This window comes from Panthera pardus, unplaced genomic scaffold (assembly GCF_024362965.1).
Source record: "Panthera pardus isolate Hobbes unplaced genomic scaffold, ASM2436296v1 HiC_scaffold_8, whole genome shotgun sequence".
Classification (NCBI taxonomy): Eukaryota; Metazoa; Chordata; class Mammalia; order Carnivora; family Felidae; genus Panthera; species Panthera pardus.
The window spans coordinates 149,745,877-149,760,565 of NW_026527013.1; the positions used below are offsets into that span (position 1 = coordinate 149,745,877).

The window sequence follows — 14,689 nt, forward strand, 5'->3', positions numbered from 1 at the left end:
GCCACTTCTACTCCCTGGGGCCCTACCTGCAAACAGGGTTCTGATTAACCTACCTATCCCTATTGCTATATTAGAAGTCACAGAAGGAAAATAAGATATATAAGTTGAGTAAGCCCCTGCGTGAAACATAGATATGTACTACCTAATGTCAGAAGATCACTTTCATTATGGACTGTGTTGACCAAGGCTACAGCAGTCATGACAAGCTAGGGTATGCTGGGGTCAGGACTCAGAATCTCCACGACTTAAATAAGGGTTTGATACTCATGCTTTCTGTCTAACCCTGGATAGGCAGAGGTTTCCAGTCCACCATTTTGTCATCCTTACTTGGGGCCCCCAGCTGGCAAGCTACTCTCTAGAAACATTGTTGGTTACTGTGGTAGAGAGAAAAAGAGGTCCCTAAAGGGTCTCACATCAAAAATTAAATGGTCTACCTTAGAAGTGACATGACACTTGTGCTCACAACTCAATGGCCAAAACTAGTCACTTAGCCTCATCTGACCACAAGGAAGCCAGAAAGTACAGTTCTATAAAACAGGAACATCAGGCAAACATCACTTATGGCCGTAGCCTGTGGCATTATTTGGAACTTGGATTTTCAGGCCAGAAGTCTTTCAATAAACTTAATTCAGCAAATACTCCCTTGCATCTAAAAAGGCATAGCAAGCTACCCAGAACTGTGAGCAGATTTCAAAGGAGATGTAGACACAACATTGAGCAGCTTTAGACTTGCTCAAGAGAAAGAGAGTTATAAGAAATCTGAACAACAAAGCCATATAAGATTGATCACCAAAAAGAACAGTACCAACAATATTGCAAAAGTTGAACGCGAAGATGTTTCTGGAATAAAGATAGGACTGAGCTAGACTCTAGAAAAATACATGGATTTGTAGAAGTGGAAGGCACTACAGGTAATGAGAGAGAGGAAGCAGAGACAAAGGCCCAGAGGCAGAAACAAGGGCTACATTTTTGCAGAACTGAGGCCTGTGGCCCAGCTGTGAGTTGTGTTTACATGTCAGCAATCATTTGATGGATTCAGTGAAGCCACTTCATGCAGGGCCCCTGAAAGGTACAGAGACTCAGGATGGTGTCATGTGGGAGGAAGATCATTGTTCCTCACTAACCCCCTCCAAAACCAAGGCATTTACGCCTCCCCGTCATTAGCCCTCAGCTGCTTATTCCCCAAACCAGTAGTCCTACAGGCCCAACAGCGTCCTAGACCCACAGGCCATCACTGATTGGAGACAGTAGTACACCTTGGGTTGCTCCTGTTTCCAATTGAAGGCATCTTTGATTGCTTCTCCTAACAAAGAATATTCCAAGTTCAAGTGAAATAGCCTCTCATTGCTGGGGTCAGTTCAGCCTTTCTGCTGTGTAACATCTGTTTTTGAAATTCTGCTGAGACCCTGACTTAAATCCATTTAACTTAAAAAGCAGCAATAGAACATCCTGTTTTCATGAATGTCCAGGGGCTGTATGTCAACAAATAAAAGGTCTGTTTGGGGGTATTCAAAGGGGAAAAGCTGGTTGTGAGATGTTCTGCCACTGGGGTAAATTTATTATGGACTGTTCGTTTCTTGGAATCATGAACCAAAGTTTGAAAAAACAAAGTGGACCAGCTTCATTTCAGTCAACAAATTTTGGCTTAATAGTGGGTGGGAAACATGCTTTTCTTGTCAGAAGTTCACTGAGCTGGATGGTTTCCAGAAAGATGCCCTCATTCTTGCCTCCTACTTTAGCCATGTGAAGTTAATATCTTAAGTGGATTCTGTTTGTCTGTATAAATTGTGGTAGACAGCAGCCGATATGTCCTTAGTTTTCTATTACTTACACAGGACCTGAGGTGTGAAAGAAGGGGTAAGAATAATTCACCATCCCTCAAACCTGACTACCTACTTTACTCCTCACCCACTTCTTTAAGAGAGACAAGTAGAGAAAAGTTTGATTTATCAGCAACTGGAAGAGTGAGTGTCTGGAAAAAAACAGATGTCTATATATATGTATTTGTTTAATGAATATAAACTCTGGTCTTATAAACTCATGTTCTCTTTATGAATGCATGTCTCTATGTGTATTAATATCATTCCTGTTTGAAAAAGCTGTTACTGCCTATATTCTATTCTAGCCCGAAGAAAAGCATTAGGTCACTTCTGTAGTTCTCTCTTGGAACCTTTCTAACCTTTATCCCAATTTGTATTTTCTTTGTTTATTGCCTGTCTCCACTCTCAGATTATAAGCCCAGAGAGGGCAGAATAGTTGCATTGACAGCTTACATGCCATACCAAGCAAAGTGGTTAGTATGTGAATATTACTTCACAATATTTGTTGAACGTTTTTACTGAAGTTTTCATTGTAATGATGATTGTAGAGCCTTAACCCCTCTTGATGATGTGTGAATTTATTCACAGTGAAGAAGACAACAGGGCTTATAATGCAATTGAATATTCAGAGACCTTTTTGTATGATGCTACACTCACACTCATTTGACCCTACACTCTATTGAGGGTCATGGTGAAGTGGGTTTAGTCTAACCGTCTCTATTTTCTCAACTTAAACTTGTCAAGCCACATCTGCCATTATAGCTGGCCAAGATTAATGTCATAGCACATGGCAATAGTTTAAGGGTTTTTTTTATCTTAAACAGTTAACTCATTCCTGGTGGTATTGAATCCATGACTTTAGTTTTATTAGCAATAAATTGTGGCCCACCAAGCTACCTGGCAAAGGCAGTACGAGGATCAGTGGTCAGAAAGATATTTTCAGGGCCCAGTGGGCATAGGATTTAATGTGCGCATTCATTTGTCTAGTGGTCACTGTAGACCTTTCTTATGGTCAAGCAAAATGAACACTTCAGCTTGAGTGGGAACAAAATAGATTCACTTGCTCCATTTTGCTTTGGCTGCCTGTGTAGACAGGGGTTGAAATGGGAATGATTTGTGTGCTCCAAAGGATCTCAAGAGAAAAGCTCATTCGTTTACAGGAGGTGCAATTCCGCAACAGTTTCTTGCTTTGTATACTTGAAAACAATCCCAAAGAAACAAAGTTGGATGCAGAAAAAATAATGGGAGAAAAGAAAAATAATACTCTGAATTCTGAACAATTCTACTTTAATAGGTTGATCTGCCTGCCAGCTGGCCACAGTGTTGACTACTTGTAATATATACTTTTGGTAGGCTGCATGCAGTTCTTGGAACTGTTTATATTAGACGGCAGAAACTTAATTATTCTAAAATTGGCAGGACTTGCTTTGGTTACTTAATACAAAATTGCTTAGTCATCTTTATACAGAGTGTGGACAGCACTGTTTGAGTGTGAAAAACCGGGAAATGCAAATATGCTCCAAAGAGACTAGATCAGGTAGAAAAACAAGAAGGTATCTTTTTTTCTTTAAGATGCTTAGCAGGTGGCCGCCACATGTTTTCATTTGACAAGCTAGGTGCCTGTTGAGTTGAAGTCCTTGATTACAAGCATTTTTCTGTTTTCCTTGTGGATTTTGTCCAAGGTAAAAAGCTGCTGCTGCTGCTTTTGCTTCTTAGATGGTGTTCTGCTCCTACATTCTGCAAAATACAGGTTTTTGAGCAAGAGCTCGAGGAACTGTAGGATCAGCTGTCAGAGCAGCTTTCTTGTTCTCAGAAACAAACGAGGATGTCCTTTCAAGCTGGTTGTCACAAAGATCCTCCCTATGACTCTTTTGGTTTGAAAACCTGTCTTCCCATACCTGAACTACTGCCTTCCCAATGCAGTATAGATTTATAGAGCTCCAGCTAGGAAGTAGGCTGGCAAAATGAGTTTCTTCGTGTGCTTTAGAGTTTGAGGTGGCGCCGGAGGTCTCCAGGTTTTCTCAGGAATGCCCGTGGCAACCGCACGCTCTTCCTGTGACCTGGGCTGAGGCTCCTGAGAGATGGTGAGAAAAGATAAAAGTCCGATAGCCAATGGGTAATGACACCAGGCTTGGGAGGGGTGGGTTTTCAAGCAAGCATCCAGTACAGTGCCTTATGTTTCTAATTACTGAGCATGGTTAGAGAGCAAAACCAGGCAACACTTTTTTTTAGACTGATGGAAGCATTTAAATCAGCTCTGAATGTCAGTATTTTCTAATTATGATGGAGGAGTGGCACGGAACCTCCAAAGGCCTTGGCAATTTGGAGTGTTTCAGCCCAACCCTGATTCTCTTCTTTTCTTATTCATCATATGTCTTCTTTGTCCCTCCTTCTCTTTGAACATCCCAGAACTATTCCCTCAGTTACAAATGCCTAATACCCATCTTCTAAGACAAGGTTCTTTTCCACTAGAGGAAAACAACCGTAGCTACAAATCACAATATAAAATAGAGCTCCACAGTGAACCACTGCCACCCTCAAGGTAGTACTAAAAGCTCAGCTGGAGACATGGCCTTTTGATAATGTCTTAGCCAAGTTCCTCTGTTTGCCAACTAAGTCTAATGAAAGAAATGCCCTAGAAGCCATTCCAATTCAACAAGTAGTCAGCCTTGCGGACTATAAAAAAAAATAGTTAAGGGACTGTTTGAGGGACCCCTCAAATACTACTTTGGAGGATCACAAAAATGAGTAATAACCTCAAGGAGGTTACAGTCTTCTGGAAGGACAGATATGTACTTAGCAATTAAAATGCAAGCTACAGACTAAATGCTCCAATAGAAATATAATATGGGTGTCCATACAAACACATTAGCGGTTCAGAGACCCTATTTCTTATGCTAGTCTTAAGCCTATACTGTGAGTCATTTCTTACTTGAAGAAAAGTCCAGGGGCGCCTGGGTGGCTCAGTTGGTTGGGCGGCCGACTTCGGCTCAGGTCATGATCTCGCGGTCCGTGGGTTCGGGCCCCGCGTCGGGCTCTGTGCTGACAGCTTAGAGCCTGGAGCCTGTTTCGGATTCTGTGTCTCCCTCTCTCTGACCCTCCCCTGTTCATGCTCTGTCTCTCCCTGTCTCAAAAATAAATAAAACGTTTAAAAAAAAAAAAAGAAAAGTCCAGAAATCTCCAAACTAACAACTAGGGTGAAGTGCCATCTAAATGATGAGAGGAAAGAAGAAGCAGTCTAAGCCCTTTTCGATTTATTATTTAACTTCTCTGTAGATTTCTATGTTTAAGTTGTGCATCTATAGTGTCCGAGGGGTATAATGGATAATGTCCCTTGGTTTGGTTTCAAAGCTTTTCATCTTAGACTATAAACTCTTAGAAGATAGCCTCTAACTTGCTACATAATTCTAGAACACAATAAATGCATTTGAGGATCATGATGAATAAAAGTTGAAAAATTCACTAGGGAATAATTAGTCTCCATTAATACTAGCGTGTCCTTCATGCACAAGACTATTACCACTGGCAAAGCACATACCTTTGAATTGTCTCCAGCAGTGTAACTGGATTTATATCCTGCCATCTAAACTCTCTCACCTTGCTGATACCTTGTATCAACAAAGATAGCTGGCTAAGGCTCTGGATCTGGGTTTTGATCACTAAATTGGAAATGTTAGTTGGAAAACCAATCACAAAGAGCAGACTCGTGGGTTGCCAATGTTTTTATAGCTGAGTAGACCAGAAAGTCCAAAGGGTCATGCATAAGTAAAACTACTGTTGTGTAAAATATGATGATCTCCGTACCATGTTTACCATTGGCGAAGACCCATGAGCTCTGATCTCCTGTTCCAAATAAACCACTCACGGTCCTTGTTATGCAATTTGAGGTGTGATCTGTCTTCAGACGGTGTCTCAGCTTCTTTTGCCTGTGCTGAGCATTTAACTTACTCAATAGCAAGTGCTTAGTCACAGTGAGATTGTCTGATCCAAAGGCCTCCTGCAGGAGAACAGAGAGGGTATTCTAAGAGGATTAAAAGAATACATCCAGGCTTCCAAAAGCTGACCTGTGCCACACCCCGCATACCATTCCATCTTATCTATGAAATTATAAGATCTCTCAAGTCTGAGATCGTGTCTGACACACTGTAAGTGGGGCTCTCCAATAGAACTTTCTGTGGTGGTGAAGATGCTCTCTGCATTGTCTTATATGGTAGCCACTGGACACATGCAGCCACAGAACACTGGAAACAGGGCTGGTGGAACTGAGAAATGGAATTCCTAATTTTCCTTAATTTTTTTAACAATCACAGAAATTCTTATGTTTATTTTATTTATTTTTTTAAGTTTATTTATTTATTCAGGGGGGGAGGGGCAGAGAGAGAGGGAGAGAGAATCCCAAGCAGGCTCCAGGCATGAACCTGTGAGATCGTGACCTGAGCCTAAGTTAAGAGCCAGACTCTTTTTTTTTTTTTCTTAATTTTTTTTTTTAGCGTTTATTTGTTTTTGAGACAGAGAGAAACAGAGCATGAACGGGGAAGGGTCAGAGAGAGAGAGGGAGACACAGAATCCGAAACAGGCTCCAGGTTCTGAGCTGGCAGCACAGAGCCCGACGCGGGGCTCGAACTCACGAACCGCGAGATCATGACCTGAGCCGAAGTCGGACGCTTAACCCACTGAGCCACCCAGGTGCCCCAAGAGCCAGACTCTTAACCAACTGAGCCACCCCGGTGCCCCTGAATTTTATTTAATTTTAATTAATTTACATTTAAATTGCCTCATGTGACTAGTGGCTACTGGGCTACTGTATTGGACAGCATAGCTTTAGAATCTTAAAGACTATCTTTTCCTACAGCCCTAAATAGATGGCCATTTCACCTCTACCGGACTGTTTTCAGTAATAGGGGTTCACGCTTTCTCAGCAGCCCTACCTCTTGCTGGAGAGTTCTGTTGGGGCAAGGACCCCACCCTTATACATCAGAATTAGCTTAGGTTATCACATTTATACATTCCTTGCAGCAAAGCTACGCAATTTTTGTTCTCACACAGACACAGTTTGGTGGAGAATTTCCATCTTTGCCATAGCATTCACACCTATGCCTTTTACTTCTCTCTAGGGACCAAGAGCAGAAGTGGCCACATACCTGTTCTGATTTGGTATTAGCCTGTGTCTTTCAGTGTAATTCTCCTTGAGTTTGCCAAGGAAAAGTATTTTAAACCCTAAGTAAGATAAAAGGGCACAGAAGTAATTGGGTTTCAGATTTTCTCTTCTCACTTTTCTCAGACTTCTCAGAATGGTGTAGAGATTATTCTAAACACCAGTGCTGGTTCTCCACCGATTGGCTGCTATTCAGGAGCTAGTGCCGAAGTTCTATACATCTCAGTCTTCTTTCTTTATATGGAGATGAACCTAGTTTTCTTACCTAAGAATCAAACAATGATTGCCACAGGGTTTGAACAATCTGAAGTGCTCCAAATAAAGTGGCAGTGTTTGTGATAACACTTTAAGATGCAACCTAGAATCCCTAAATGTGTTGTCTTCCCAAGCGTTAGAGTCAGTGTATATAAACACCAGCACTTGGTCAGTCTGAAATGCCCAAGCTGCCCATTCCTGCTAAGGTGAAAAGAGGCCACTCTCTTTCACCAAAGACATTGATTTTAGTTATGTGAAGCCTGTCAGGGTTTTGCAAATGAAGAAATACAAATAGAGGGAACGTAATGATAAAAGATGGAGCAGGAATGAAGAGAAAAAACAGGTCATAACCTGTTAGCCTGCTCATAGTACAGCTTCGTGTTCTGGATTCCACTGATCAGAGAAAAGAAACAGCTTGAGAGGGCAGAGCTCCTCAGGTTGATCCCATTCATTCTTATTTCTGTACTGCTGATCTTGACAAATGTGCCTTGGTGATTGCATGTGTTTTTTTTGTTTTTTGTTTTTTTTTAAGTAGCACAGATTTTTGGAACAAGATGGTGAAGGTTGAGCTAAAGTTAAGTCCAAACTGTATGTTACAATCCATGTGTTTATTTGGTTTTTGAGTCCCAAATGAACCATTCTGTTCAGAAAAGAGCAAAGCAGGTTGATAAATTGAACTTTTTTAAAAAGGACAAAAGTTCATTTTCTACAGTCAGAAAGAAAACACTGCCAGATTTACTGTGTAACTACTGCAAATGTGGGTTTATATAACTTTTGAGATTCATATATAGTCTATTACAAAAGTCTTTAATTCACTTTGTAAACACTGATCAGTCAATAAAATACAGAGATGAATCAGCTTGAGTTACATTTTACATACTCAGAATGGTAAAATCTAGAATAAAAATCCAATGGTTCAAATCAGCTACAGTTCCTGAGTGCCTACCATGCCCAATAGGAAAGAGACTTTTTTGTACAGTGGTTATCTTTTCATTATTGGCCTTAAGAATGAAAATATATAGAAAATAAAATATCAATAAAATATTTAAATAGTAGAACAGGGGCACCTGGTTGGTTCAGTCGGTTTAGCGTCCGACTTCAGCTCAGATCATGATCTCGTGGTTCGTGAGTTCAAGCCTCAGGTTGGGCTGCCTGCTGACAGTGCAGAGCCTACTTCAGATCCTCTGCACCCTCCCCCCACTCCATGTCCCTTCCCCACTCTCTCTCTCTCAAAAATAAATAAACACTAAAAAAATTTAAATACTAGTTAGAACAATTGAGCTGTGGCAAGGCAGTACATTAATTCCCAAAATCAATGATAGGTGTTCAAGGAGGGAGATATCACTTCCAAGCTAGAGTCCTCAAGAAAACCATCATGAAGAAGTGAAATTTGGGTCTGACTCAATAGAGTCAGACTTCATGACTGAAGGACCCAGTCTGAACTGAAGACTCCAGAATTCATGACTGAATAGAATATGGACAATGAAAAGGATAGAGGAACTCATTCCAGATGGATGTGATGTATGAATTAAAAGTGCAGAAGTGGAAAATTCAATGACATGTTTGAGAAGCAATACAATATTTTTATCGAGGATGTCATGGGATGATGTGCTTGAAAGGAAGGTTAATGCTTTCTAAATTAGAAGACTAGGTATCATTTAGACCTAGAAAGGAGGAATCATGGACATATCATGTTTGATATATCCATCTTTGCTGGATTGGAGAGCAGGTATGGAACCATAGTATTATATAGAGTAGGATTAAACCTTGGACATCATCTAGTCCAAGCACCTCACTTCACAGAAGGGATTAGTCCAGGTTCCTGAGTCCAGATCACTGTTTGCCAAGGGTTTGTAGAGAAGGGCAATTGAAGCATTGAGGTTAGTGAAGATAATTTGAAGAGCAGAGGTGAGGAATCTGCTGGAATATATCACACCCAGAAATCACCCCAGTACATGTAGGATGAAGAGAAGTATCACTGAGCCACAGTAGTCACCCAGCTGAGGTTAACACAAACCCTCACAGACAAAACATGGCTCCTGACTTTCTCCCACAAAGCCCTGAATCTTGAGAACAAAAGACAGAAAACAGATGATAGTTGTGATTCAAAGTTGAAAATGGGTATGATACACCTGGTAGAAGTTTAAAGAAGCAAGGAAGTCTAAAATACAAGTTCCAGGAGGACAGGGACCTTTTCAGTCTTGTTCATTGTTGTATCCCTAGTGTGTATAATAGAACACCATAGTAAATGCTCAGTAAATGTATATTGCATCTTGATGGTGTAAATGTGTTTCTTGTTTTTTGTTTTTGTTTTTGTGGGGCTTCGCTGAATTCATTTCACCATGATATTTATAGTGGGTAAATAATGATGACTAATCAGAAAGAATCTGCCTAATAATTGTTATGAGTGTTGAAACACTAGGGTTCCTTGAAATAAAAGAGAAAGTGTTATGTTGAGAATGAGGGTATAGTGGTCAGAAGAGGAAGGTTATGTAATAAGGAAGGTGCAATGCAAGAAAGAAATGCTAACATCACAGAAGTATGCAGTGATGCTGTCCAGAATCTGAGCATCCTGGTATATGAATCTTACAAAGAAGTAACAATAAATTAATAGAGGCTTAATTACTATTTGCAAGGTTTAATTTAATTGGTATCTTTGAGACATGACAATTCTATCATTTAAGCCAAATGAACATACAATTGAAGAGGTATGGGTAACTTTTTTTTTTTTAATGCTTATTTATTTTTGAGAGAGAGAGAGAGACAGAATGTGAGTAGGGGAGGGGCAGAGAGAGAGAGAGACCCAGAATCTGAAGCAGGCTCCAGGCTCTGAGCTGTCAGCATAGAGCCCAACATGGGGCTCAAACCCACAAACTGTGAGAACATGACCTGAGCCGAAGTCGGATGCTCAAATGTCTGAGCCATCTATCCAGGCACCCCAGCATGGGTAACTTTTAAGATCACTTCTTATCTCAGTTTAATTCGATCCAATGAATTCAACCAGAGATCTTGACAATAGTCTTCTCAGAACTTTCCTGGGGCACTCTTGCTTATTTCCTGAAAGGGAAAACAATTCCTAGAGATAAATAGTGGATTAGTCCAAGAATATTATAGTACTTAAGAGCAGGCACTTTGAAATTCTGTAAAATGGGAATTTTAATAGCTACTTCACAGGTTTATTGTGTAGATAAAATAATTTAACATATTTTTAAATAGCCCAGCAGAGCTATCAAGCCACAAAAAGACAAGGAGGAAACTTAAATGCACGTTGCTAAGTGAAAGACACCAGTGTAAAAAGGCTACATACTGTATGGTTTCAACTGTATGACGTTCTGGAAAAGGCAAAGCTATTGTAAAAACAGTAAAAGGATCAGTGGTTGCCAAGGGTTGGGGTAGAGGTGGGAGTGAGGGAATTGTGAAAAGATGGAGAATAGGGGTTGTTCAGGGCAGGGAAACTATTCTGCTACTATAATGGTTAATACATGATATCATGCACCTGGCAAAGCTCAGCGTGCATAACACCAAGTGTGAAACCTAATGTAATCTATGGACCGTAGCTAATAATGTATTGGTTCATCAGTTGTAACAAATGTGCCCCACGACCCCATGATGTTAATTAGGCTATATTAGTTTTCTAGGGCTGCCATAACAAAGTACCACAACCTGAGGGACTTAGAACAACAGAAACATTGTCTCACAGTTCTGGAAGCTAGAAGTCCAAAATGGAGGTGTCAGGAGGGCTTTCTCTGAGGACACTTAAAGAAGGATCTGTTTGGTCTCTCTCTCCCAGCTCTGGTAGCCTCAGGTACTCCTTGCCCTCCACCTTCTCATGGCATTCTCCTTGTGTCTCCACAGTATCTTCTTGTGTATGTCTGTTCCTGTGTCCAGAGTTCCCCTTTGTATAGGAACACCAGCCATCTTAGAATAGGGCCCTCTTTAATAGCCTCGTCTTGACTACATATACGAAGGCGCTATTTCTGAATAAGGTCACGTTCTGAGGGGTTAGGTCTTCAATACAGTTTCTGCAGTGTGAGCACACGATTCAGTGCAACGTAGAAGAAACTGGGCAGGGGTGGAGGAAAGGGAGTATCTAGGAGCTCTGTCCTTTCTGTTCCTTTTAGTCTTTAAACTTGAAACTACTCTGAGAAATAACACCCATGAATTTCAAACAGAAACAGTAAGAGAAAAATAACCCAACACACAGTACACGTTCAATAAGTGTTAGTTACTTTTGGAAGCTGCATTAACTTATCCAGTGTCCCTGACACAATAGATTTTGTTCTTGATGCATTCCAAGACCAGTAGCAGCATTACCAGAAGATGCCAAGGACTTTCCCCACACCCATTCACTATTCAGTCTGTGCTGATTTTAAGGTAGGTAGGACTTAGCTTTCTCTGTGGCTTCTCCCTCTAATAACTGAGGGTGGATTAGAAGCTATCCGTTCATAATGCTCATATCTCCTGCCCCTAACTGGATTTCGTGGTGTCATTACCAAAAGGAAGGGCTACATGCTAACCGATTAGGAATCTGTAACGCTGACTTACTACTTAATTACACCAGCATAGATGCGCCCTGTTTTAAGAAAATCTTGTATTGGGGAGTCCATGTTGAAAAGACAGATGTGTCAGTCAGTAATGATTCATCTGCCTTTGTAAAGTGCTTTCCCCCTTTACGCAGAAGTCATGTCAAAGTTCTTTCAATAGCATGACCATGACCTCCCCCCACCCCTGCACAGTTCCAAAGTTTAGATTTTTCATAAAGCTTTCAAGAATCCATCTGTCACATTCACAGGTACATACCTCCCTTAGCCTACATTTCTTTTTCAGGCTAACCTCCATTTGGGACCCTCTAGAGCTCCGTGGTTTCTAGAATCTCTTTGCCTTGACATTTCGTCACTACGTTGATTGAGAGTTTGTTTCCTAACCAATGTTGCTGGAAGGGATTCAGCATGGACTGGGGGAAGGGGAGGAAATGAGAGATTAGGAGCTGAGAAGATGGAAGCTGCTGCTCCCAAAAACGGGGAAACACCCCTTACAGTTCCACCCAGACATGGCTCCCCTTAATGGGACAGGGGCGGAGAAGTTCAGAGGAGCACTGTGGTACAAGAGTGTGACGACTAAGGAGGACCTCCAGCCCCATCCTGGTGGGAGACCACCTGAGGACCATTTCCAGAAACATACACACCTTCCTTCCCCCGCACAGCCTCATACACCCCCAAGAGACAGTCATACCACACCATACGCAGATGTGCGTTCTCCTCTCCCTCAGATATACTCTCCACATGTCCACAAAACACAACCCGGAAAGGCACTTGTCTATGTAGACGCATCATAGAGCGACCCCCTCCCCCACGTCTAGTGCCCCAGATGCATACTCCCCAGGATCCAGATGAGTAAATAAGGGGATAGATGGACTTTTTCTGTGGTTGGGAAAGAAAAAAAGGGCCCAAGTAAGTAATAAAAGGTGAGGAGTAGGTGGAGAGAATGGGTAGCAGAAAAAGAATTTGCGTGGGGAGAGAGCCAGCGAGGATGGTCAGCCAAAGCGACCGCATGCTCTCAGTCCGTTCCACTTGCCTGTGAGTGTTTGTTCCAAGACCTTTCAGGCTCTGCCCACCATGTGCATCTCCAGCCTGCTTGGGGATATTTACATCACTGCTTATTAGCACCTCCACCAGAGGTATAGGCTAAGAAACTCAGCCCGTTGTTACTGAAAAGCAGCCAGTATTACAACTTAGCTTGGATGAGGGAGGAGCTCAGGCTTTAGAGGATGCCTTTCAAGCTGCTTGGATAAATTAAGGAAAGTGAAATTGTTTACTTAGAGACAGACCCCCCTCTCCCATTTCTGTTTGCTGTTGCTGTAGTTATTTGCAAAGTGGTTCATACACAACAAAAGCCTGTATTGAAGGAAGGGACGAGAAGAGTTTACTCTCTCACTGCACCTAGCATCCGGGTAACCAAAGTTTGGTCCCACTGGCCACGGGGCTGTTCTCACCCTGTACTGTCCTCAGAACGGGAGCCCACCTCCAGGTGAAAGACCCCCAGATGACCTCTCAAGGGGTGTTCAAATCACTTTTTTTTTCATTCTGATAACTATGGAGAGATCAAGCCAGAAAATATAGAGAAACTTGTGGTTGATGAAATAGTAAAGGAAAACTGATTCTTTTCTTCATAACTAGCAAAGTACTTAGAACGTACTTTTGGTAAGAGTAAGATAGAAAAACACCTTAAAATTTTAAAACTCCCAATAAATACCAAAATTAGAGTTTCTAAAAGATTTATATGCAGTATAAGTAATACCCTAAGGGATAAGAAAGGGGGAAAATGCAAACATTGTATAGTTTTATTTTTGTTGGCAGAGACTTTATTTTTGTTTTTGTGTGTTTTTTTAAGGGGAAAATGCTTGAAAATAAAAGAATCTGACAATTTATTTGAGAAGGTTTCTGAACTTGGCTTCAAAATCTAAGTTTTGCTTTTTGCCCCCACAAACAGAGATGCCATTAGGTGATGGCTTTAGGCTTTGCACAGCTCCTGATTTTCCTGCACAGGGCAAACTTCTTGTCTCATAAGCACAGAAAGGGCTGGAAAATATTTTTTGTGATCTGAGTGCAGCGGAGAGTCTAGGATTGCAGAGGAAGTGGAGGCCTCCCGCTCCACACAGGAAACAATCTTCAAGCAGGCCTTAAATGCCAGATTCCAGGCCGAGTTTAACTAACCACTGACAGCTCTGTAAACAAAGCAAGGACAAAAAGAGCCCGCTTCCCCTTTTCTGGTAGTCATTTTGGGTTTGGGGGCTGCAGGGGAATTCTGGAATACTTGGCTTCATGGCACAGAAGTGCAAGGGAAGTAGGCTTCGCAGTTGAAGAGCTGGAAAGGGAAGATCTTTCTGGGATCAAAAGCATCACGGAGGAGGTAGGAAAGGATAAAATGGTTGGGTTACAAAGAGCCGGGACTTTGGAGCTCTGAAAACGGCTTGATCATATGTAACTGCTTTTAAAAATGCTGCCGACTTCTGCTTATTCATGGTATTATTGCTGTGTTTTTTTTATTATTCTGATATTAATATTCTTTCAGATTGTGCAGATTATGCCTTGATGCTTATATTATTTTATTTCTTTTATCTCTCTTACTTTTCTCTCATTCCTGCATATTCCTTTTTGAGCCACTTTTCTTTTTTTTCACTCTTTTTCTCTTTTCCTCTCTCTTTGTTCACTTTTTCGTAACTTTCATCTGTGGCTCAGCAAGTTACAAAGAACAAAATCATTTGGTAGCTGTGAAGTGATCCCACTGATATTTCAAATCTTCAAAATCCCTCTGTCTCCTGAGGTTTTTATTTTCATTTTTTAACTGTAATCCTGGGATCTTATTTATTTGTCTCTAATGGTTTCATGAATGAGACTGAATTTGTTTAGTGCATGAAAGGCTCAGCTTGGGAGTCAGAAATTGGTCACTGGCTACCTTG

General features: G+C 41.3%; 1 protein-coding gene across 9 annotated transcripts in view; it reads left to right on the forward strand.

The window, feature by feature from the left end:
* Nucleotides 1-14,689, forward strand: part of CALD1 (caldesmon 1) — a 187,726-nt gene that overhangs the window by 72,150 nt on the left and 100,887 nt on the right. Inside the window, exon 1 of one of the 9 annotated variants that reach the window (XM_019452815.2) lies at nucleotides 13,994-14,139. The exons of the other annotated variants lie outside the window; for them this stretch is intronic. The gene's annotated coding sequence lies outside the window, so the exon portion shown is untranslated. Of the gene's footprint in view, nucleotides 1-13,993; nucleotides 14,140-14,689 lie in introns of those variants that run through there. 9 annotated transcript variants of the gene reach the window in all.